This window comes from Leptonychotes weddellii, chromosome 15 (genome assembly GCF_054177405.1).
Source record: "Leptonychotes weddellii isolate Sample4059 chromosome 15, ASM5417740v2, whole genome shotgun sequence".
NCBI lineage: Eukaryota > Metazoa > Chordata > Mammalia > Carnivora > Phocidae > Leptonychotes > Leptonychotes weddellii.
In genome coordinates this window covers 17,988,084-18,011,000 of record NC_138383.1, presented here as the reverse complement: position 1 = coordinate 18,011,000, position 22,917 = coordinate 17,988,084, and the positions used below count along the sequence as shown (strand labels likewise).

At 41.1% G+C, this 22,917-nt stretch overlaps 2 protein-coding genes across 9 annotated transcripts in view; both read right to left on the bottom strand.

Moving 5' to 3' along the window:
* The window catches only part of PSMC3IP (PSMC3 interacting protein), a 180,226-nt gene that overhangs the window by 22,007 nt on the left and 135,302 nt on the right, over positions 1-22,917 (bottom strand). The window lies entirely within an intron of this gene.
* Positions 1-22,917, bottom strand: part of STAT3 (signal transducer and activator of transcription 3) — a 69,086-nt gene that overhangs the window by 45,473 nt on the left and 696 nt on the right. The window lies entirely within an intron of this gene.

Here is a 22,917-nt window from a genome sequence, read left to right as displayed (position 1 = left end):
AAAATTAAATAAGTTTTTTTTAAAAAACCTGTAACAGGGGCACCTGGATGGCTCCAACGGTTGAGCATCCAACTCTTGGTTTCGGCTCAGGTCATGATCTAGGGTTGTGGGATCAAGCCCCATAAGGGCTCTGCGCTCAGCATGGAGTCTGCTTGAGATTCTCTCTCTCTCCCTCTCCCTCCACCCCTCCCCCACTCCCCCCCTTGTGCTCTCTCAAATCGTTTTTTTTAATTAAAAAATAAATCAAAAAATAAAAAATAATTAAAAAATCTGTAACATACTTCTAGCACAGAGAAGCCTGAAATACCTTAAGAAGCTAATTAACCACTGGTCTTCCTTCAGCATGAGCGCACAGGTGCAATAATTCATACAGATTTACTGTAAGTGACAAGCAAATATATGACATTTCCCAACAGAAGAATTTATATTAAAATGTTAAGCCTCAAAAGAAAAATGTTTTTAAATATAAAGCTAGGGGCTCCTGGTGGGCTCAGTTGGTAGAGCATGTGACTAGGGATTTCAGTTTGAGCCCCACGTTGGTCTTAGAGATTACTTAGGGAAATAAATTTTTAAAAATCTAAGAAAATAAAAAGCGAAACTGATATAAAGTACAGTTGTTTCTCCTTAAATTGCAGTAATGAGACTTTTGCACCCTGTCATCTAAAAGAAGATATTTCATGACATGTGCCTTTTGGTAGAATTTGGGAATCTAAGAAATTACACCCTAACTTAATATTGATGGGTAGACATTGAAATGATAAATCTCATAAAACATAAAACCACTTGGATGAGTAAGTTTATTTTGAGATACTCCCAAAGTAAAAGGTCTAAGACCCAACCTAGAGTCAATAGCAAACTTCTTTTTTTTTTTTTTAAGATTTTATTTATTTATTTGACAGAGAGAGAGAAAGAGAGATAGCAAGGGCAGGAACACAAGCAGAGGGAGTAGGAGAGGGAGAAGCAGGCTTCCCACCAAGCAGGGAGCCTGATGCGGGGATCAATCTCAGGACCCTGGGATCATGACCTGAGCCGAAGGCAGATGCTTAACGACTGAGCCACCCAGGCGCCCCAACAGCAAACTTCTTTTTTTTTTTTTTTTTTTAAAGATTTTATCTATTTATTTGACAGAGAGAGACACAGCGAAAGAGGGAACACAGGCAGGGGGAGTGGGAGAGGGAGAAGCAGGCCTCCCGCCGAGCAGGGAGCCCGATGCGGGGCTCGATCCCAGGACCCTGGAATCATGACCTGAGCCGAAGGCAGACGCTCAACGACTGAGCCACCCAGGCGCCCCCCAACAGCAAACTTCTTAACACAGTAAATCAATTGTCTGCTTTTCAATGCTTTACCCTCAAGACACTTGGACTCAAACTCAATAACAAAAAACATGTTTGTGATTGTTGTTGTTTAAGAGCTCTTAAAATATAACCTCTTCACTTTACAGACATGGAAACAGACTGACGTGAGCATCAGGAATAATATCCAAAAGGGCAGCCTCTTGACTTGGTTTACGGTCTTTCCACCACACTATGACTTAAGAGGCAAGGACTGCACTGAGCCGTAAACTTTATAACTGGAAAAATGTGGTTAGAGGGGAAAAGACATGTGACTGCAAAGAGAAAAATCATCTATCCAGGCAGAAAAAGAGGGTCATACTTGTTATTCTCTCAAAGAGAAGTATTTTGTTGTTGGGATTAAAAAAAAAAAAAAAAAAGTATCACATAATTGTGACCTCGCTAGATAAAAATGCACAGAAACCAAATACAGCATTTCTCAGAAGCTTTCTTTCCTTTTTTCTCAGTGTTACTGAGATATAAATGACATATAACACTGTATTACTTTTAGGTGTACAACATAATGGTTTGATATATGTATATATTATGAAATGATCACAAGTTTAGCTAACATCCATCACCTCACATACTCACAAATATTTTTTTCTTGTGATGAGAACTTTAAGATCTACTCCCTTACCAACTTTCACATATACAACATCGTCTTATTAACTAGGGTCCCCCTGGTAGATATTACATCACCATCCCACAAGTGTTCTGGCCCACCTGTGACATTGAGGTGGCCTCATGTAGAGGTGTCACTCTAAACACCTGAGTGCCTTTTTACCAGGTGCTTTTGCCAAGCTGTGGGGAACACCAAACTGGAGAATTCATAGTCCCTACCAGAGCAAGAGGGATACACAACTTCAGGGGTACCCCTGGAACGTAACTCCAAAACAACAAGGCAAATGGTGCTCCTGGGAGTTGTGCAGTCTGGTCCCTAGTGTCAACAAAGATACAGATTCGAAAGAAAAGCATACATGTAACAAGATAATTACGTGTAAATGGAATGGTGTGACATGGGAAGGACGATCCTTTACAAGGACCGGTGGTAATGCTACGGAGGAAGGGGTACCCAGTCCCAGCACAGGGAATAGCACGTGCAAACACAGAAGAGCTCAAGAGAACATGACACGGATCTCCTGGTTAACCATGACTCAAAAGCTTACTAAAGTGATGGTAGGCAGGGGCAATGGGTATAAACCCACAAGGACAAAGAATGGAAAATGGTATGACAGTGGACAAAAGATGTCAATAGATTCTGGAATCCAGCAAGTGGAGACAGGGTCACTGACCTAGCACAGCTGAGAAAACTGAATAGTAAGTGCTTGCAGAAGGGATTTCTAGCCAGAGGTATGCGTATGACCCCCCAAAAGCTCAAAGTTACAGGGAGTAGGTATGGTTGATGGCAGGTTTGGATGAAAGGTTTGGCTGAAAAGAAGAGAGCTGGTTGAAAAATTTGTATAATTGAGATGTTCCAAATAACTACCTCTCTCTGAACCCACAGGAGACAAAAGTACTCACTGTCTGGAGAAAGCCAGTACGGAGCCGGGGATACCAGACACAGCTGAGGACAAGAGAGTCCCTGAACTAAAACAACAGAGACTAGGTAAGAAGCTACATACATCAGCTCCCAGAATGCCAGGAGCCAGGGCTTTCCCCAGTCACCCCACAGTGAAGCCCAACAGGCAAGAAGACCAGCCTGAACTGAGAAATAAGAACTACTACACTTTTTTTTTTTTTTTTAAAGCAAGCTCTAAGCCCAACATGGGGCTTGGGCTTGAACTCACAACCCCCATATCAAGAGTCTCATGCTCTACCAACTGAGCCAGACAGGTGCCCCTAAGAATTAATACACTTTTGAAGAAAACCTCCAACATAAGAGAGAGAGAGGTAGAGAGGGATGAACCAAGAGGAACCCGAGAGAATACTAGGAGCATATAAAAATTTTGCAAAACTAGGGGTGCCTGGGTGGCTCAGTTGGTTAAGAAACCAACTTTTGATCTCAGCTCAGCTCTTGATCTCAGGGTCGTGAGTTCAAGCCCTGGGTTGGGCTCCATGCTGGGCATGCAGCCTACTTAAAAAACAAAACAAAACAAAAATATCAAAAACTATAAATAGTATCTTTGGAGAGACAATTTATGCACGTTAAACAGGATTAGGATGAAAATGAAGATGAAGAAAATGACAAGTGAAAAAGCGCTCCTGAAATTGAAACTGGCAGCCAGAATTTAAAATTAAGTACATTGGTTGAAAGATAGAGCCTAGGAAACCTTCTAGAATATACTCCAGAACAAAAAAGATGTAAAATAGAAGCAGAGGGGAAACAAAACAAAACTCTGATGATCTGTCCAGAAGATTCAATTTCTGACCAAGAGGATTCCCAGAGAAATAGAAGGGAAAAAGGGTAAGGTGGGAATTATATCAAATAAAGAGTAAGAACTTCCCTTTCCAGGTTGAAAGGGGCCCATCTACTACCCAATCCAATGAATAAAAATTGACCCACACTAAGGCACATCCTGTGAAATTTTAACAGAGGGAATAAATAAGTTATACAAGGTTCCAGAAAAAAGAACTAGGTCTCTCAGAGAGGATCAGAAATCAGAACAGCATCAGACTTTTTTTTTTAAGATTTTATTTACTTATTTATTGGGGGGCTGGAGGACAGGGGGAGAAGGAGAGAATCCCTAGCAGACTCCACACTGAGTATGGAGCTCGACGCAGGGTTCCATACCACGATCCTGAGATCGTGACCTCAGCTAAAACCGAGTCGGACGCTTAGCCCACTGAGCCACCCAGGCACTTCAGCATTGGACTTTCAACACAAACACTGAAGGATTTAAAGCCAATAATTGAGCCAAAATGCCTTCAAAATGATGAACAAATGATTCAATGCTCAAATGATCATTCAAGTGCTTAGAAAGAATAAAGATATTTCAGATACTCAACTTTTCAAAAAATTGAGTTTCCATGCACCTTTTCTCGATAGCATGTTACTGGAATATGTGCTTCAACAAATGAAGTAGCAAAGCTAGAAAGAGGAAGACATGGGATCTGGGAAAGAGGGACTCCAACATAGGAGAACTTGATTGCAGCAGGATAGGGGGTGGGCAGCGGAGGTGATTGCCAAGAACATAAAGACTAGATTGCCAATGTGTTTTAAGCATTTGAAGCAAACTGCCAGGCATTTGAGAAACCTGCTGGAACACTTGGGGGAGGCTGGGAATAGGTATAAGAAAACTAAGCAAGTTTTTAAAAATAAAAGTATCAACTCCAGAAAAAAAGACAAGTATTTGTATATGAAAGGAAACATAACCATAGAACACTTCTTGGCTTACCAGTGAACAATCTTTAGTCAAAATAAAACACATGATTAGTGGTTCTGCTACAGTGGCTTAAAACTTATGACCACTCCATTGTGAGAGATGGGAAGGAACAGCGGTGGTGAAAGAAACACATCCTCACCAATGATAATAGGAAGTCAAACAGTATCTAAAATTCTGAGTGGGCAAAAATAGTTGGAAAGTAGCAGTCTGGAGAGCAATAGTTGGAAGTAAGGAGGTGCAGGACAGAGGACTGTCATTTTCAACAAAAGTTTTTCCGTATTCTTCAATTTCTAAATTACTTGTATGCATTACTTGGATAAAAATTATAATTATGTTTTCTAAGTGAAATGCCTAATACCAAAATAAAATTTAGGTAACATCATTTTATCTTCTCTCAGAAGGAACCTCCTTACTTGACTCATTCATCCATCTGTTCATTCATAAAAGAAAAACACACCGTCAGGAACCAAGGGTAAGGTATGGAATGGTGAACAGGACAGGTCTCTGTCCTCCTCGAGACAGGAGACACGGAAGACAGACAAGTAAATAAGGAAGTAATTACTACTTATGATAAGAGCAGTGAAGATGACAGGATAGTGAGTGGCTGGGGTCAGGCTGGCAAACTTTAGATAAGTCAGGGAAGGCATCTTGGAGGAAAGAACTTATCTGTCCTGGCTTCTAAAGGAAAACAGACCTTTTGGTGTTAAAATCTCAGCTTGGAGGGATGCCTGGGTGGCTCAGTCAGTAGGTTAAGTGTCTGCCTTTGGCTCGGGTCATGATCCCAAGATCCTGGGATCGAATCCCACATTGGGCTCCTTGCTCAGCGGGGAACCTGCTTCTCCCTCTGCCTGCCGCTCTCCCTGCTTGTTCTCTCTCTCTCTGACAAATAAATAAATAAAATCTTAAAAAAAAATCTCAGCTTGAAGTTTCCAGGACCAAAAAGATAGTATAGATCTAAATGTTAAAATGGGCAGGCCTATGCTTAGGAATTCTTTTGGGAGACTTGGCTGTTCCAACTCCTCACCAAGACCCTTTAAACTAAAAATCCTTAGTGAAGGGGCACCTGGGTGGCTCAGCCAGTTGAGCATCCAACTCTTGATTTTGGCTCAGGTCATGATATCAGGGTCGTGAGACTGAGCCCCAAATCTGGCTCCATGCTCAGCTTGGAGTCTGCTTGAGATTCCCTCTCCCTCTTCCTCTGCTCCTTTCCCCACTCCTGTGTGCTCTCTCTAATGAATAAATAAAATATTTTTTAAAAATCCTTGGTAAAGAGATAGGTAAATGCTGCACTCCCAGCCCCATTATAAGCAGGTGCCTTCTCCCTTTTTTTAGTGAGGTTCCATTTGATTTTGGCCACTGAAGATTTCAGTTTATGCAACATTTTTTGTTGTTCTGCACAGGAGGGTTTTCAGGGCATCCAGTCTACCGCAGAGCTAGAACAGAAGTCAGGGTGAGACAAGAACAGGAATTTAAGAAAACTTTAGATGGGACTTGCAGATAATTGAAGAGAAGCAGAGGTATGAGAAAAGAGGGGAATGAAGGATATTCTCAGATTTTTGATTTGCACAGTGGGGTAGATGATGATGCCATTTATTTAGATGGGGGGAAACTGGGTGGGGAGAATGGCACAAACTTTGGTGAGAAAGTTTAAGAGTTATGTTTTAGACAAGATAAACAGACAACTACAAGTTGTCCGAAGGGAAATGTCAAGTGAGCAGCAGGACACAGGAATTGGGAGCCTGGAGAGGCCTGGGCACCCTTGGAAATCACCAGAATGGAGATGATGTTTAAAGCCAAAGTAATGGATGAGATAACCTGAGGACAGAATATAGAAAAAGGAAGGAAAAGAAAGCCCCAGAGGCCTGGGACCCTTCAAACATTAGTGTTCAGGTAGAGGATGAACCAGGAAAGGAAACTGGGAAAGACCAGCAAGACTGAAGAAAAACCAAGGGAATATGTTGTTACAGAAACCAAGAGAGTGTTTTAAGAAAAAATGTGTTCAACTGTGTCCAATACCACTTAAAGGGTGAGCAAAATGGTGACAGTAGCCTTTCAATGTGGTAAATGCAAAAGTCTCTGGTGACACTCCAGCCCACCATACCTAGTCCTTCCTTCAATTAGGTTAATGTTTCTGAACCCCAAGATAAATCCACCAAGAAAATCACATAGGCACTCACTCTTGTTACTTTTCTCCCTAGAAGAAACGACCCCCTGGAAGAGTATCTTCAGACTTTTGTCCCTTAATCTGACACATACCCCCCCCAAAAAAAAGGCAATTTAAAAGGGCCCTAGAAGAATGACCTCTAGAAATAGTGATTTTTCTCCCAAAAAAGATTTAGAAATCTCCAGTATTTTTCCACTATTCCAATCTACCTGGGATCAGTATCATATGTAAGGGCAGAGAGATTACTTTAACCATAAAGATCAGTATTTAAGTCTATACTCTGGACTACAGCCCTCTGGCTAGCCCCATCTGGACTCAGGAGAATTTGAAAATTAAATCTGGGGGGTGGAGGAGGTAAGTACTTCATTTCCCTGTCCTCAGTATAGTAACCAGAAGCATTCCTAAGTTTGTTTCTGTATAAGCTGAAATTCTAGGAGAGAAATTTGTGCCAATTAAAAAAGTCTCAAGGAAGAAAAATTAAATATATCCAAAGTATACAAAGAACTCTTAAAACTCTCTCAAAAATAAGAAAACAACCCAATTTAAAAATGGGCAAAATATCTGAACAGGCACTTCACCAAAGAAGATATACACATGGCAAATATGCATATGAAAAGATGGTCTACTTCATATACCATTAGGAAACTGCAAATTAAAATGACAATGAGAGGGGCGCCTGGGTGGCTCAGTCGTTAAGCGTCTGCCTTCGGCTCAGGTCATGATCCCAGAGTCCTGGGATCGAGCCCCGCATCGGGCTCTCTGCTCCACGAGAGGCCTGCCTCTCCCTCTCCCCCTGCTTGTATTCCCTCTCTTGCTGTGTCTCTCTCTGTCAAATAAATAAAATCTTTAAAAAAAAAAAAAAAGACAATGAGATACCACTATACACCTATTAAAATGGTCAAAATCCAAAATGCTGACACCACCAAATGCTAGAGAGGGTGTAGAGCAACAGGAACTCTCATTCATTGTTGGTGAGAATACAAAATGGTACAGGCACTTTGGAAGATAGTTTAGCAGTTTCTTATAAAACTAAACATACTCTTTTTTAAAAAAAGATTTTATTTATTTATTTGAGAGAGAGAGAAAAAAAACATAAGTGTGGGTAGGGGCAGAGGGAGAGGGACAAGCAGACTCTCCGCTGATCACAGAGCCCAACCCAGGGTCCGATCCCACGACCCCAGAATCATGACCTGAGCCAAAGTCAGACACTTAACCAAATGAGCCACCAAGGTGCCCCAAAACTAAACATACTCTTAACATATGATCTAGCAATCATGCTCCTTGGTATTTACCTAAATTAGTTGAAAACTTGTATCTACACAAAAACCTGCACACAAATATTTATAGCAGCTTTATTCATAACTGCCAAAACTTGGAATCAATCAAGATGTCCTTTAATAGGTGAATGGATAAACAAACTGTGGTATGTAGAGGCAATGGAATATTAATCAGCAATACAAAGGAATGCGCCTATCAGGCCACAAAAAGATATGGAGTGATTTGAAAGAACGTTGCTAAGTGAAAGAAGACAACCTGAAATGGCTACATACTGTATAATTCCAACAAAGACAAAAGACAAAACTATGGAGACAGTAAAAATAAGCTGGTTACCGTGGTTTGGGAAAGGGATGAATAGGTGGAACACTGGGGATTTTTAAGGCAGTGAAACTATTTTATGTGATGCTGTAATGGTGGATACATCTGTCAAAATCCATAGAATGTATAACAAAGTGAACTCTAATGTTAACTGTGGGCTTAAGTTAATAATAATGTATCTATTTTGGCTCATGGGGTACCTGGCTGGTTCAGTCAGTGAAGTGTGCAACTCCTGATCTCTGGGTCGTGAGTTTGAGCCCACTTGGTCTAGAGATTTAAAAAATACATACTCTGATATGAGGAATTCTTAATCTCAGGAAACAAACTGAGGGTTGCTGGAGTGGTGGGGGGTGGGAGGGATGGGGTGACTGGGTGATAGACATTGGGGAGGGTATGTGCTATGGTGAGAGCTGTGAATTGTGCAAGACTGTTGAATCACAGATCTGTACCTCTGAAACAAATAATACAATATATGTAAAAAAAAAAAAAAAAAGATAGCAGGAGGGGAAGAATGAAGGGGGGGAAATTGGAGGGGGAGAGGAACCATGAGAGACGATGGACTCTGAAAAACAAACTGAGGGTTCTAGAGGGGAGGGGGGTGGGAGGATGCGTTAGCCTGATGATGGGTATTAAAGAGGGCACGTTCTGCATGGAGCACTGGGTGTTATGCACAAACAATGAATCATGGAACACTACATCAAAAACTAGTGATGTAATGTATGGTGATTAACATAACAATAAAAAAATTTTAAAAAATACATACTGGATCATCAACAGTAACAAATGTACTACACTAATGCAAGATGTTAATAATTGGAGAAACTGTGAGGAGAGAGAGGAGAGGGTATATGGGAACTCTATACTTTCTGTTCAATTTTCCTATGAATCTAAAATGGCTCTAAAAATATATATATAGTCTGTAGGGGCGCCTAGGTGGCTCAGTCGGTTAACATCCAAAACTCTTAATTTCAGCTCAGGTCATGATCTCAGGGTCATGAGACTGAGCCCCCTGCTGGGCTCTGTGCTGGGCCTGGAGTTTGCTTAAGATTCTCTCTCTCCCCCTCTCCCTCTGCCCCTCCCCTTCACCCCTGTGCATGCTCTCTCTCTCTCTCAAAAAATATATATAATTTTATATATATATATATAATCTATTAATTTTTAAAATGTGTGAGTTGAGCTTTATGAAAAGGATTTTTAAAGATAAATCTGACCTACAGAGCTTAAATTTTATTCCAGATAGATGAGCTATCTCCCCAATTAAAAAAAAATTTCTATTAAGTTTTCTCAAAATGAATAATATACTTGGAAAAATAAGTCACCTCATGTACATCATAGTTTTGCATGATGTAAGCACCCAGAAAAGAACTGATCTTATCCATCAGCGTCTACATAAGAACTTATGAAAATGCTCAATTACTCATGAAATTATAACCCAACAACGTGAGGTAGTAGACATGATTTAGAAAAAGAAAGAATAAATACTTAGAATCACACCCAGATAGAACCTGGCCTGAAGCATGAATTCACATTGGATCTCCCAGTCAAGCACTCAACCAAAGAGAACCGTGAAGTGGCCAAGATACTGTAACAATTCTATCAAATGGGTTGTTGTTCCCATTTTACAGATAAGGACAGAAATGTTAAGTGATCACAAAGATAATGGTACAGCCAGAACACAAACTTGGAGTCTTCCAAATTCCCAGGCTAGTGGAGATAAACGATCTGTTTGTAAGTCTTATCTCTACTGTGTCATCTCTGACAAGTAAATTCCTCCTTGAATTGGTTATATAAGCAATATAGGAAAATAAGAATTTTACTTATGTTACATGTAATAAATGAAAGTTAACTTTATTATGAAGACATGTCTGAAGGGGCGCCTGGGTGGTGCAGTTGGTTAAGCATCCAACTCTTGATTTCAGCTCAGGTCATGATCTCAGGGTCATGAGATTGAGCCCCGTGTAGGGCTCTGGATTCGGCTTGTCCCACTCTCCCTCCCCCTCAGCCCCTCCCCTCACTCTCGCTCACTCTCTAAAACAATTAAGTAAATAAAATCTTTAAGAAATAATATTAAAAAAAGACATGTCTGAAATAGACATGTCTAAAACTTATTATAAAGACATGTCTGAAATTAATCAAAGCAGTCAGAAACTGTCTTAATATGTTCATGTATTGTTTATCAATAAAACAAGACTGAACATTAATCTAGTAAAGTCATGAGTTTTTTGATAGTCATAATCCACCCCTGATTAATATTAAGGTCCGTAAATACTAAGAAGAGTAAACAGAATAAAAAGAAATATCCAGGGGCCCCGAGATCAAGAGCAATATGCACCTCTAACTGAGCAAGCCAGGCACCTAAGCATGCGACTCTTGATCTTGGGGTTGTGAGTTCAAGTCCCACATTGGGTGTAGAGATTACTTAAAATCTTTTAAAAGATAAATAAAAAGAAAGAAAAAAGAATCTCCAAAGCATTTTTTCCTCAGTAAACTACATGTCTACCATTTACCTTTATCTCCAAAACAACAATGATTTCTAAACCCTGTGGACATGACTTTGCTAATCTGAAAAAAGACTTTATAGCTTATGGTTCTTTAGAGCATCATGTCTCAAGCCAAGGACCACCTACATCAGAATACCTGACTGCTTGTTAAAATGACCCTAGATCTACTAAATCAGATTCCTGGGTCAAAACCATAAAATCTTCTTTTTCTTTTCTAAACAAGTATCCTGGAGGTTCTTGTACTAAAATCTTTAGACCAGGAGTTCTCAAACTTTTTGCCGTCAGGACCCCTTTATATTCTTAAAAATAAGGACCTCAAAGAGCATTTATTTGTGAAGGTTATATCTACCAATATTTACTGTATTAGAAATTAAAACAGAGGGGCGCCTGGGTGGCTCAGTCGTTAAGCGTCTGCCTTCGGCTCAGGTCATGATCCCAGGGTCCTGGGATCCAGCCCCGCATCGGGCTCCCTGCTCAGCGGGAAGCCTGCTTCTCCCTCTCCCACTCCCCCTGCTTGTGCTCTCTCTCTCTCACTATGTCTCTCTCTGTCAAATAAATAAATAAAATCTTAAAAAAAAAAAAGAAATTAAAACAGAGGGGCACCTGGTGGCTCAGTCATTAAGCGTCTGCCTTCGGCTCAGGTCATGATCCCAGGGTCCTGGGATTGAGCCCCCATCTGGCTCCCAGCTCGTTGTCGGAAAGCCTGCCTCTCCCTCTCCCACTCCCCGTGCTTGTGTTCCCTCTCTTGCTGTCTCTCTGTGTCAAAAAAAATAAACAGAAATCTTTAAAAAAAGAAAAAAAATTAAAACAGAAATTTAAAAAATATTAATTCATTTAAAAAATAATAAACCTATTATATGTTAACATAAATAACATTTCTATGAAAAATAACTATATTTTCCAAAACAAAAAAAATTAGTGGAAAGAGTGACACTAAAAGTTTTAGAAATTTCTCTAATGTCTGGCTTAATAGAAGACAGCTGGAGTCTCACATCTGCTTTTGCATTCAATCTGTTGCAGTATGTTGCTTTGATGAAGAAAACTTGACTTCACAGTTGGAAAAGGGAGGAGAGTATCTTAATAGCCTTTACAGATAATTTTGGATATTCCTTAACACTACACCAAAATTCAACAAGTGGTAATTTCTTAAAGATCAGATGCAATGTGGATTGCATGCCTTTGGATCTCAATTAACTTTTCATACTCAGCTGCAATGAGATCCATTAGTCTACCCGGCATTTTGAATAGAATGTTTCCCCAAGCATGATTTAGTAATGTCGTGCACTAATCATTTGGAAAACACTCTCTCAGAGACACGCAGACTTTCCAAATGTTGACACATTTTGTTATAAACTATCAAAAAATCACATTTGTTTTACTAAAAAAATTCCATTCGTTAATATGAGAAAGCCATCAAACTCACAATTTTTCTCTCAAGTTTCCTCAAATTCTAATTTTCACTCGAAAGCTTAAATTTTATCATTGGCAACAAATATTGCCAGTTGTTTTCCTTGAAGAGACAGCTTCTCTTCTTTCATTTTTGAGGAAATGTCTACCAACATTCCAGTTGGTTTGTCTGTCATTCTTCAAAGTAAAAACTGTGTTTCATGAAAAAAAGCAGCTAGTTTGAGATTATAAATGAAATGTTCCCACAAGAGCTCTCCCCTGAGACAACCACCATAATTCTGAGTGCAGAAGTGCTTTATGCCTGCCTCCCATTTCATCACAGAATATCAAAAAAGGCACATCCTCCAGAGTTGAAAGGGAAAGAAACTAATATTGTTTACTATTGTATCATGGACATTCTTTTTTTTTTTTTTTAAAGATTTTATTTATTTACTTGACAGAGAGAGACACAGCGAGAGAGGGAACACGAGCAGGGGGAGTGGGAGAGGGAGAAGCAGGCTTCCCGCTGAGCAGGGAGCCCCAGGGAGGGCTGGATCCCAGGAGCCTGGGATCATGACCTGAGCTGAAGGCAGACGCTTAACGACTGAGCCACCCAGGTGCCACCTATCATGGACATTCTTAAGTCAGTTTTTCTTTCTGTGAGTGCACTACATACAATAACTAGTGTTAGATGTAAATGCCAACTAAGTAAAAGACACAAATAACATTATGAAAGTAGCCCTGATATCAAAGACCCTTTGTGGAAGGTCTCAGGGATCTGTGGACCACACTCTGAGAATGGCTCCTACAGACACCTCAAACAGAAGCATCAATGAGCAGCCTATCCAAGGGAACAATACAGAAACCAAAAACAGCTCCTGCCCCCACTTGCCCAAGGACACAAAATAGCCTGTTGCTTTAGGACTGGAGTGGTTGAAATTAATGGAACCTGGGCCCTAGCATCATAGGTATATGAACAGCAAGCTTTCAAAAAACCTGAGTGGGTGGTAGGCACTGGGTGAGGGTGGGGAGTTGTAATATTCCTACCTGCCCAAGTGACAGACTGGAGTTTCATTTAATGACATAGCTAGATTTCTCCCCAGAATTAAAGTTTCAGAAGAAGAGTGTGCACTCTGGGGCACCTGGGTGGCTCAGTCATTAAGCGTCTGCCTTCGGCTCAGGTCCTGATGGTCCTGGGATCAAGCCCCGCATCGGGCTCCCTGCTCTGCGGGAGGCCTGCTTTTCCCTCTCCCCCTCCCCTTGCTTGTGTTCCCTCTCTCACTGTGTCTCTCTCTGTCAGATAAATAAATAAAATCTTAAAAAAAAAGAAAAAAAAGAATGTGCACTGTTAACTGAAAAGCTACATTTCTAAACCGTATGCATAGGATGGTTAAAACATTAAAAGTATAGATGTACAGATTTATTCATATGTGCCCAAAGACAAATATGAGGATATTTACCACAACATTGTTTTCTGTCTTTAGATTCTGCAGTTTATGACTATCATTAGATTAAATAAATTATTAAAATTAAAAAAAAAAACTAAACTAAAAGCAAGAGGCACCTGGCTGGCTTAGCCAGTACAGCATGTGACTCTTGATCTTGGGGTCATGAGTTTGAGCCCCACATTGGGGGGGTAGATTGTACTTAAAAAAGAAAAATCTAAATAAATGATGGCATCCATCGCCTAGAATACTATGCAGATCTTAAAAAACACTAGACAGGGGGGCGCCTGGGTGCCTCAGTCGTTAAGCGTCTGCCTTCGGCTCAGGTCATGATCACAGAGTCCTGGGATCAAGCCCCGCATCGGGCTCCCTGCTCCGCAGGAAGCCTGCTTCTTCCTCTCCCACTCCCCCTGCCTGTATTCCCTCTCTCTCTGTGTCTCTCTCTCTGTCAAATAAATAAATAAAATCTTAAAAAAAAAAAAAAAAAAACTAGACAGGGGTGCCTGGCTGGCTCAGTCGGAAGAATGTGCAACTCTTGATCTCAGGGTTATGAGTTCGAGCCCCAGGTTGGGTGTAGAGAGATTACTTAAAAATAAAATCTTAAAGGGCACCTGGGTGGCTCAGATGGTTAAGCGTCTGCCGTCGGCTCGGTCATGATCCCAGGGTCCTGGGATCGAGTCCCACATCGGGCTCCCTGCTCCTTGGGGACCTGCTTCTCCCTCTGCCTCTCTCTCTCTGTCTCTCATGAATAAATAAATAAAATCTTTAAAAAATAAATAAATAAAATCTTAAAAACAAACACACACAAAAACATGAGACATATTCACACGAAGTGTTTACTGAGATAAAGTGACAAAAAGTAAGATACAGAATTATGTGTATAATGTACTACATTCTTTGGGAAGGGAAAAAGAGAGAGAAAATAATATGTTTGCATGCATACAAATGAAATCACTGTGAAAAAAATAAGAAATGGGTAACTAGCTGTCCCTGGGAAAGAGAATTCAGAGGATAAGGTAAAAAGAAAACTTTCCGCTCACTACAAACCTTTGTGTACTGATTAATTTAAACTTTTTCTTTCTTTTTTTTCCCTAAAATATTGCTTTTACGATAAAGAAAACTGGAGTCTGGAACCGAAAAACAAAACTGATATATTCTTGCAGCAAATCTGTGGTTAAGACTAGCTAGCATTCATCTTTCCTAGGGGAAAGGGGAAGTAGTTTAATCTACAGACTGTTTGGTGTGTGGGTCTTCTCTTTCCACATCCAGCCTCAGTCTCCCCTACTCGGAAGATATTCTCACTGGGTATATAAGAATGGTACCCTGATTGTAAAGGTTAGGGTAAACTGAGGCAGAAGTCTGTGGAATCACACAGAGCACTTCTGACCCAGGACACCTTGGATATTTCTGCAGAAATAGGATTTTAATTAATAAGCTTTACTTTTTAGAGCAGTTTTAGGTTCAAAGCAAAACTGAGCAGAAAGTACAGAGTTTCCATAAACCGGCCCCCCAACAGGCACAACCTCACCCACTATCAATGTCTGGCACCACAGTGGTACATTGAGAAACAGGAATTTCAGATGGCTCCATGAACCCAATATTCTCCAACACAGTTATTAGGACTTTAAGGTGTCCCATGTGCATCTACACAGTTACAGTCCACTCTTATTTATGCGCTTAAATGCAAAAGGACAATAACACATAGAATTAAGAATAAATATTGATATTTGTGGGGCACCTGGGTTGCTCAGTCAGTTGAGTATCTGACTCTTGATTTGGGCTCGGGTCATGATCTCGGGGTTATGGGGTCGAGCCCTGCATGGAGCTCTGCGCTGGGCGAGGGGCCTGCTTGGGATTCCCTCTCTCCTCCCTCTGCCATTCTCTCTCTCTCCTTCTCTAAAAAACCCCCAAAACAAAAAAAAACAACCCAGGAGTTCCCAAATTAAACAGAATGTGATACCTGTTTTAAAAAAAGAGAGAGAGGGGTGCCTGGGTGGCTCAGCCATTAAGCGTCTGCCTTTGGCTCAGGTCATGATCTCAGGGTCCTGGGATCAAGCCCAGCATAGGGCTCCCTGCTCAGCAGGAAGCCTGCTTCTCCCTCTCACACTCCCCTTGCTTGTGTTCCCTCTCCCAGGGTCTGTCTCTCTGTCAAATAAATAAATAAAATCTTAAAAAATAATAAAGTAAATAAAAATTTAAAAAAGGGGGGGCACCTGGGTGGCTCAGTCGGTTAAAAGTCTGACTCTTGGTTTCTGCTCAGGTTACGATCTCAGGGTCCTGAGATGGAGCCTCACCTAGGGCTCCGGAGTCTGCTTGTCCCTCTCCCTCTGCTCCTTCTCCTCTCTCTCAAATAAATAAATAATCTTTAAAAAAAAAAAAAGAATAAATATTGATATTTGGCTCCAGAATGCTTCAATTGTTTCATCTGCCCCTATGCATAAAACAGTCACCATCTTAATTATGTTTTATTTTGGTTAACGTTTCAATAAATTTGCTTTCCCTAAACATATTGATAAAAAGGGGCCCAAATACCAAACTGATCTGTCAGACAAAATCAGTCTGAGATTAAATATTTATCGTGTCTAAACCACAAGTAGAAAAAAATTCAAAGATTGACTACTTTAATGCTAACTCAATGCAATGTTGCACTCTGATTGGTTTATAGGAGAGGTAATTACACAGCTAACATCTGGGCTTTGGGGTTTTGAAGATTACTTTGGTGGGGAGAGAAAGGGAGAACAAAGGAGAGTCTTATGCTTTTCTGTCATAGAAACAGCATATGCTAAACAGCAAAACAAAAGTAACATTAGAAAAGACTCGAAAAACATGCATTTTAGGAAGCTTTCACCTAAGCAGGTGCTCAAATTCAGACTCAAATCCTCCATTTCTCATAACCAGAATGAGTGGTCAGGATACCGAAAACTAATAAAATCAACCAACAAAGCGGGAAAACAGGTGGTTAACACCAGACTGGGCAGGGTTTTCCTAAATTGAGCTCACCTTCGCTAATCTAAATCAGTTTTCAGAAATGTCTTTTACAAAAACTACCCAAACATCCCCCTAATAATTTGTGCTCCTCCTCCACAATAGGGAAGCCATTTATTTACCAGAAGGTTTACTTTCTCTTTCAAGCTCTGCTGGCTTCCTCCTGCCCCACATACGTGCTAGAAGCAACAGGGTGGCCTTTCTTTCCTGGCTTCTCGGATCCCGAACGGGAGAGCCAGTGTGAGAAAACTTGTTTCAGGGAGAAGCTGAATGGTTCTTTTTTTTTTTTAAGATGTTATTTATTTATTTGACAGAGAGAGAGTGAGAGAGCACAAGGTGGGGGAGCAGCTGAGGGAGAAGGAAAAGCAGGCTTCCCGCCGAGCAGGGAGCCTGATGCGGGACTCGATCCCAGGACTCTGGGATCATGACCTGAGCCGAAGGGAAGTGCTTAACCCAATGAGCCACCCAGGCACCCCGCTGAGTGATTCTTTTTAACCGCAAGGCTATTTTGAATACAGATGCGTTTGCGAAGGAAAGTTACAGGACAAGAAAATAAAGCTCTACTCCTCCGGTGAAAACATACGCACTTACACACACACACACACACGAAAATGTACTCACTTACATACACACACACGTGAAGGGACAAATTACCTCCTAGCCTCAGACAGGTCATTCATTCCACTTGGGATGCGCCACACCCCCAAACAGTATGCAGTCCCACCTTCCGTGTCTGGCTCCTCTCCCCCTCAAACCTTCAACATCATGTGCACTTTTGGTGTTATGAACTCCAAGGGACTGTTCAAATTCCTAAGTGGTAATACATTTTTAATGTGTCGAATATTACTTAAAATAAATGACCCACAATCATAGGCTTTGGAAGAGGCAAAGAGACCTATCACATGGGCATTCGTGTAAACAGGAATTTATGGTTTGCCTATTCCTTTTACGTGACAGCCTCCATCTCCTCCACCACAATGTAAATCCCCCTGGTCCCTATTCATTTAGTTTTTTCCTATTAGGTTAGAATCTCCCAATTACTCCTTCTTTCCTTTGGGTCATTAATGGCTACCATGAATCATAACTTGCCTGACTTTGTAGGTAGATACTGCAGTTTTTAATGATATTAATTATTAGCACTCAAATTTTAGCTATCTGCCAGGCACTGTGCAAAGTGCTTTACATTATCTTGTGGGGTGCCTGGCTGGCTCAGCCGGTAGAACATGCGACCCCTGATCTAGGGGTGCTGAGTTCAAGCCCCATATTGGGCATATTGCCTACTATAAATAAACAAACAGGGGCACAGTCATTTGGGTGTCTGCCTTTGGCTCAGGTCGTGTTCCCAGAGTCCTGGGATCGAGCCCTGCATCAGGCTCCCTGCTCAGTGGAGAGCCTGCTTCTCTCTCCCTCTGCCTGCCGCTCCCCCTGCTTGTGCTCTATCAAGTAAATAAATAAAATCTTTAAAACAAACAAACATATACACATACATATATATGCACATTATCTTGCTTAATCCTCACAACTTCCCTACAATGAAGCCTGGTATTTGTATTTTATGGCTAGAGAAACTGAAGCCCAGAAAAGTTAAAGCAACTGACCCAAAGTGTAAGGGGTGCTGGATTTGGGATTAAAGCCCAAGGAGTCTGACCTCACAGCCCATTCTTTTACTTCCTATAGCAACTTTGGATCATGAGACCCTTGAACACACGGCCCAAGCATTTTTACACTACAGTGTTACCTTAGGAAAGTTCAAAATAAGTTCCTTGTCCAATGTACTTATAAAGCCAAAGGTCAGGCAAAAGTTCAGTGATTAGAAGAGTCATTTATTCTTCTGGGTGGGGGTAGCAGAAAGAAAAGCCAGATAATCCAAACCTTATTGTATTTTGGGGGGTAGATTTGCCTTCCTTATTGTTCTTTTATTAGGCTACTAAAAAGAAGTTTGCAAAAAATGTGTCCAAGATAAATTGGTAAGTAGAAAAAGCTGCAAAAAATCTGGAGATATACACACCATTAAACATTAATACAACTATTAACAGGATATATATATATATAAAATACACACAGCTTATAGTTCTACAAATGTGAATGTTTTGTAATAGCATATATTTCTTTTGTAAGCAGGACCAAACAACTTAGTTTTAATGACATGTGAACCCAATAAGAACAGAAGAGTAGGGGGAAGAGCCATAGCTCAGCGGCTTCCTCTCCCCTCAGTTCAGCCCTCCTAAATTAAGAACCTGCACTTGGGGGCACCTGGGTGGCTCAGTCGCTTGAGCGTCTGCCTTCAGCTCAGGTCCTGATCCCAGGGTCCTGGGATCGAGCCCCACATCGGGCTCCCTGCTCAGTGAGGAGCCTGCTTCTCCCCCGGTGTGTGCTCTCTCATCTCTCTCTCAAATAAATAAAATATTTAAAAAAAAAAAAAAAAGAACCTGCACTTGTAGATCCCTGGACACTCTCTGCTGTGTTAAGCCTCTACACATTCATGTTTCCTGGCCTTGAACGCAACTGTTCACAACTCAACTTTGTCGGGAGAATTCCTATTCACCCTACAAAACCCCGTTCATAGGCATTCCGACCTGATAAAGCCCCTCTGTGATAAAGCCTTTTCCCACCCCTGAAGAGAATGAATCTCTTTTCTGGGATATTTTATAGGAACTTAGATTTATGGAGTTCTCACTGTGGGGCAGGCATTATGCTAAGCATTTTACCTATATTATCTCATTGACTCTTCAACAGACCTAGGAGATAGGCCCTGTTATCCTCTACTTTTACAGATAAGAAACTGAGACTCAGTTCTGATGAGGAAGTAGCAGATCCAGGATCTGATCCCAGACCAATCTGACTCCAGAGCATCAGATGTGATGTGAACCTCTTATCCTGTCACCTCCCCTGCCCTGTGTCCATCCTGAAGCAACTCACACCCTGGTCCGCACAATGCCTCTAGTTCCGTGAAAATAGTAAAATAGTAACAATATTTCATTACCCTTGGATACCGCCTAGCATAGTAATTGGCTCAGTATAAAATGTTTGCTGATAATAAATAAATTAAAACAAAACAAAAATGAAATAAAACGTTTGCCTGCCTGACCGAAGAGTTGTGATAATCCTAACATAATGAGAACTGAGAACGGAAATTCATCCTTCCACATGCTGTTCCTTTTAAAAACTAGAGACTTTTTTTTTTAAAGATTTTATTTATTTATTTGACAGATATACAATGAGAGAGGGAACACAAGCAGGGGGAGTGGGAGAGAGAGAAGCAGGCTTCTGGCTGAGCAGGGAGCCCGATGTGGGGCTCAAACCCAGGACCCTGGGATCATGACCTGAACCGAAGGCAGGCGCTTAACGATTGAGCCACCCAGACGCCCCAAAAACTAGAGACATTTCAAACAACTGACCACCAAAGTATCATCTGGCCATCCAGCCTAAAGTGCACCATAGTAAGCCGAGGTTCCGAGTGACAAATGTGTAACTGGGACATTAATTCTTTTCACCATAACTGACAAAGACTGAAACAGCCCGGCAATGTCATCCTGCTGGATCTCACCAAGGCTGCTCCAGGAACCAGGACTTCTTCAAGATTTGGGGACATCCTCAAGTGCTCTTTTGGTGTTTTTTATAAATGACCCAAAAGTTATAGTAAAATTGTTTAAATATGGAAGACATAAAATGTAAGTGGCCATTTACAGTCAATTAAAAATCCTAAAAGACACTTCTGCACTTAAACACATCAATCTGTTAAGTCAGAACACCTCTCTGGGTGCTGGCCCAACTTATAAGCTCAGGCCCAAGGACAACTCCCCTAGGCCATGTGCACTGATCTACTTTGTACAAATTAACCAATGCCAGGCACGCGCCCGACACACAGTAGGCACTCCATAATTAAACACCAATACCTGGCCTCACAAATCTTTGGAAGGACAAAACCTGAAATTCCAGGGTCTAGCCTTCAAGACCTCTTATGAGTAGACACCCCTCCCCTACTTACCTTCCTAATCTACCAGGATTTTGTTCCTATTGTACCACCATACCTCCTCACCCCAAATTCTTTACACCTATCACATTTCAGCTATTATTTGGGACCCATATCAAATCTCTCCTTTGGCAAGAAGACTTCCTAGGCCATTCCAGGCCTCGTAACCTCTCCTTCCTCTGAAGAGCATAACACTTAGTGCAGCACTGTCCAACAGAACTTTCCAGGACAATGGGAATGTTCTATAGATGTGCTTATATATACTTTAATATGTAACAGCTACCTTTTTGGATGGCACAGGCTTAACACCTCACCACCTCTTTGAGGACATGTTGCCCTATAGGGATAAAGCATTTATCAAGGCCCCTCAGTGGACTGCAAGTCCTGTGAACAAAGCCTCTGATTCTTCATGGCAACTTTCACAAAGTTGCAAAAAGCAAATATTTGTTGATCTGTACACCACCTCTGGGGAAACCATAAGGTAAAAAGGTGCTGGACTCAGCATCTGGAATGGTCACAACCTCTGCCCCATCTCACATCAGAAAGTCAAGACAAGCAGAAGCAGGAGGAGAAAGCAACTTTCTAGAGACACAAATGATCACTGATCAAGCCACAAGGCACTCTGGATTTAAATGGCATTTTTATCTCTCTCCATTAGCAAATAGCTAAATTCTGATGACAAGTTACGCTAAGAAGTTAGTGACTTCTCAAGTTGTACACAGCAGATGGAAAAATAACCTAAGCAAAACCCTAGTTCTACTTCTTTTTGCACCTGTTTATTGGCTATTTCCCTTGGAGTCTTACAGCCTATTTGTGGTATTTCACTGTCCAGATAGATGTGAGAATTTCAGTGACACTTTTCCCAGCAGGGTCTACACTCACTGTAAATCAAGATCTAATATTTAACATAGGTCAAAATAACACAAAATATGCCAAAGGTACAAGTTCTACCACTATGACACTCTGCTGCCTTGGGCAAGCGCCTTGTTCCTTTAGCCTCAGTTTCCTTATCTATAAAATGGGGTTAATGTCATACGAACTATCTACCCTTTGTAAGGCAAGTCACAGCTGTGGATATTTCTAAACAGTTATTCTTCCGAAAAGTACTATATACAGAAATAAAAGACCCGTGAATTTGCTAGTGGTTCTCTGTGGTGGATATGCTAACAAATATATAGACTTTAAGATCAACCCTCCAATATCTACAACAATTTTTTTTTCAGTATTCCAGACTTCTTTTCCCCATCCCACTATGCAAATGTCTGAGCAAAAATTCTGCTAGTGTTCCAGTCCGGCACATGTAACAAGGAAATAAATGTGTCGACTCAGAGAACACAGACATATTTAATATAAAACAGAAATTTGGCTGAATCAAGTCATAACAGTCTAAATCCACATATGAAAGACTGAGATGATTTATAGTTCTGATTTATTCCAACCAATGCTTTATCAGCATAGCCAGCCAAAAAGTTACAACCCATACACAGAATATAGCCTGTAGATGCACACATGATAAAAACCAGCAGATACACATTATGTACATTTTTATTTTTTTTTAAGTGTCAATACCACACACACTTGATGTAACACAGAAAGATGTGCACTGAACATGGAAAAAGCAACTTGGATGATGGTTTGAATTTCGCTAACTTAAGCCCAACCACACCCCCCAATCACAGGTAAAGTTTGCACGCTCGGCTTCGCCAAGGCCAGCCTGTCTTTGTTTCCCTCTGCGTTTACCCAAGATCTTGGCTCAAAGACAGAAAACTCCCACACTCGATTGGTTCATTCTGTCCTGTGCAATTAAGCAACACCACAATCCAGTAAACGCAAGGGCTCAATTATTTATCTTCTGGCCAAGTTTACCAGGTGTTTATAAAAGAACAATGTCAAGGAAGAAAGAGGTTTATTTCTCTCTAGAACTGGCTTGATGGGGGTTTTATTTTGCTTTGTTTTTAGAAGGGGAGGAGGGAAGCAAGGTTTTATCTAGAAAAAAAAAAAGAGTGGAGGGAATTTATAAAGAGTACAAGACTGTCAATTTCCCTACAGGAAACTTGATTCTTATGCAATAATCCTACCCACAACCAACCAGCCTGTGGGGCTGTAGGAGGAAGACACCTATTCCCACCTCTAGAGGGGCACAGCTGGCTCCTAAAGGAGAGAGAACAGGGCAAGGCCGAGGAATTGGCTCAGCCGGGAGCCGCCGGGCA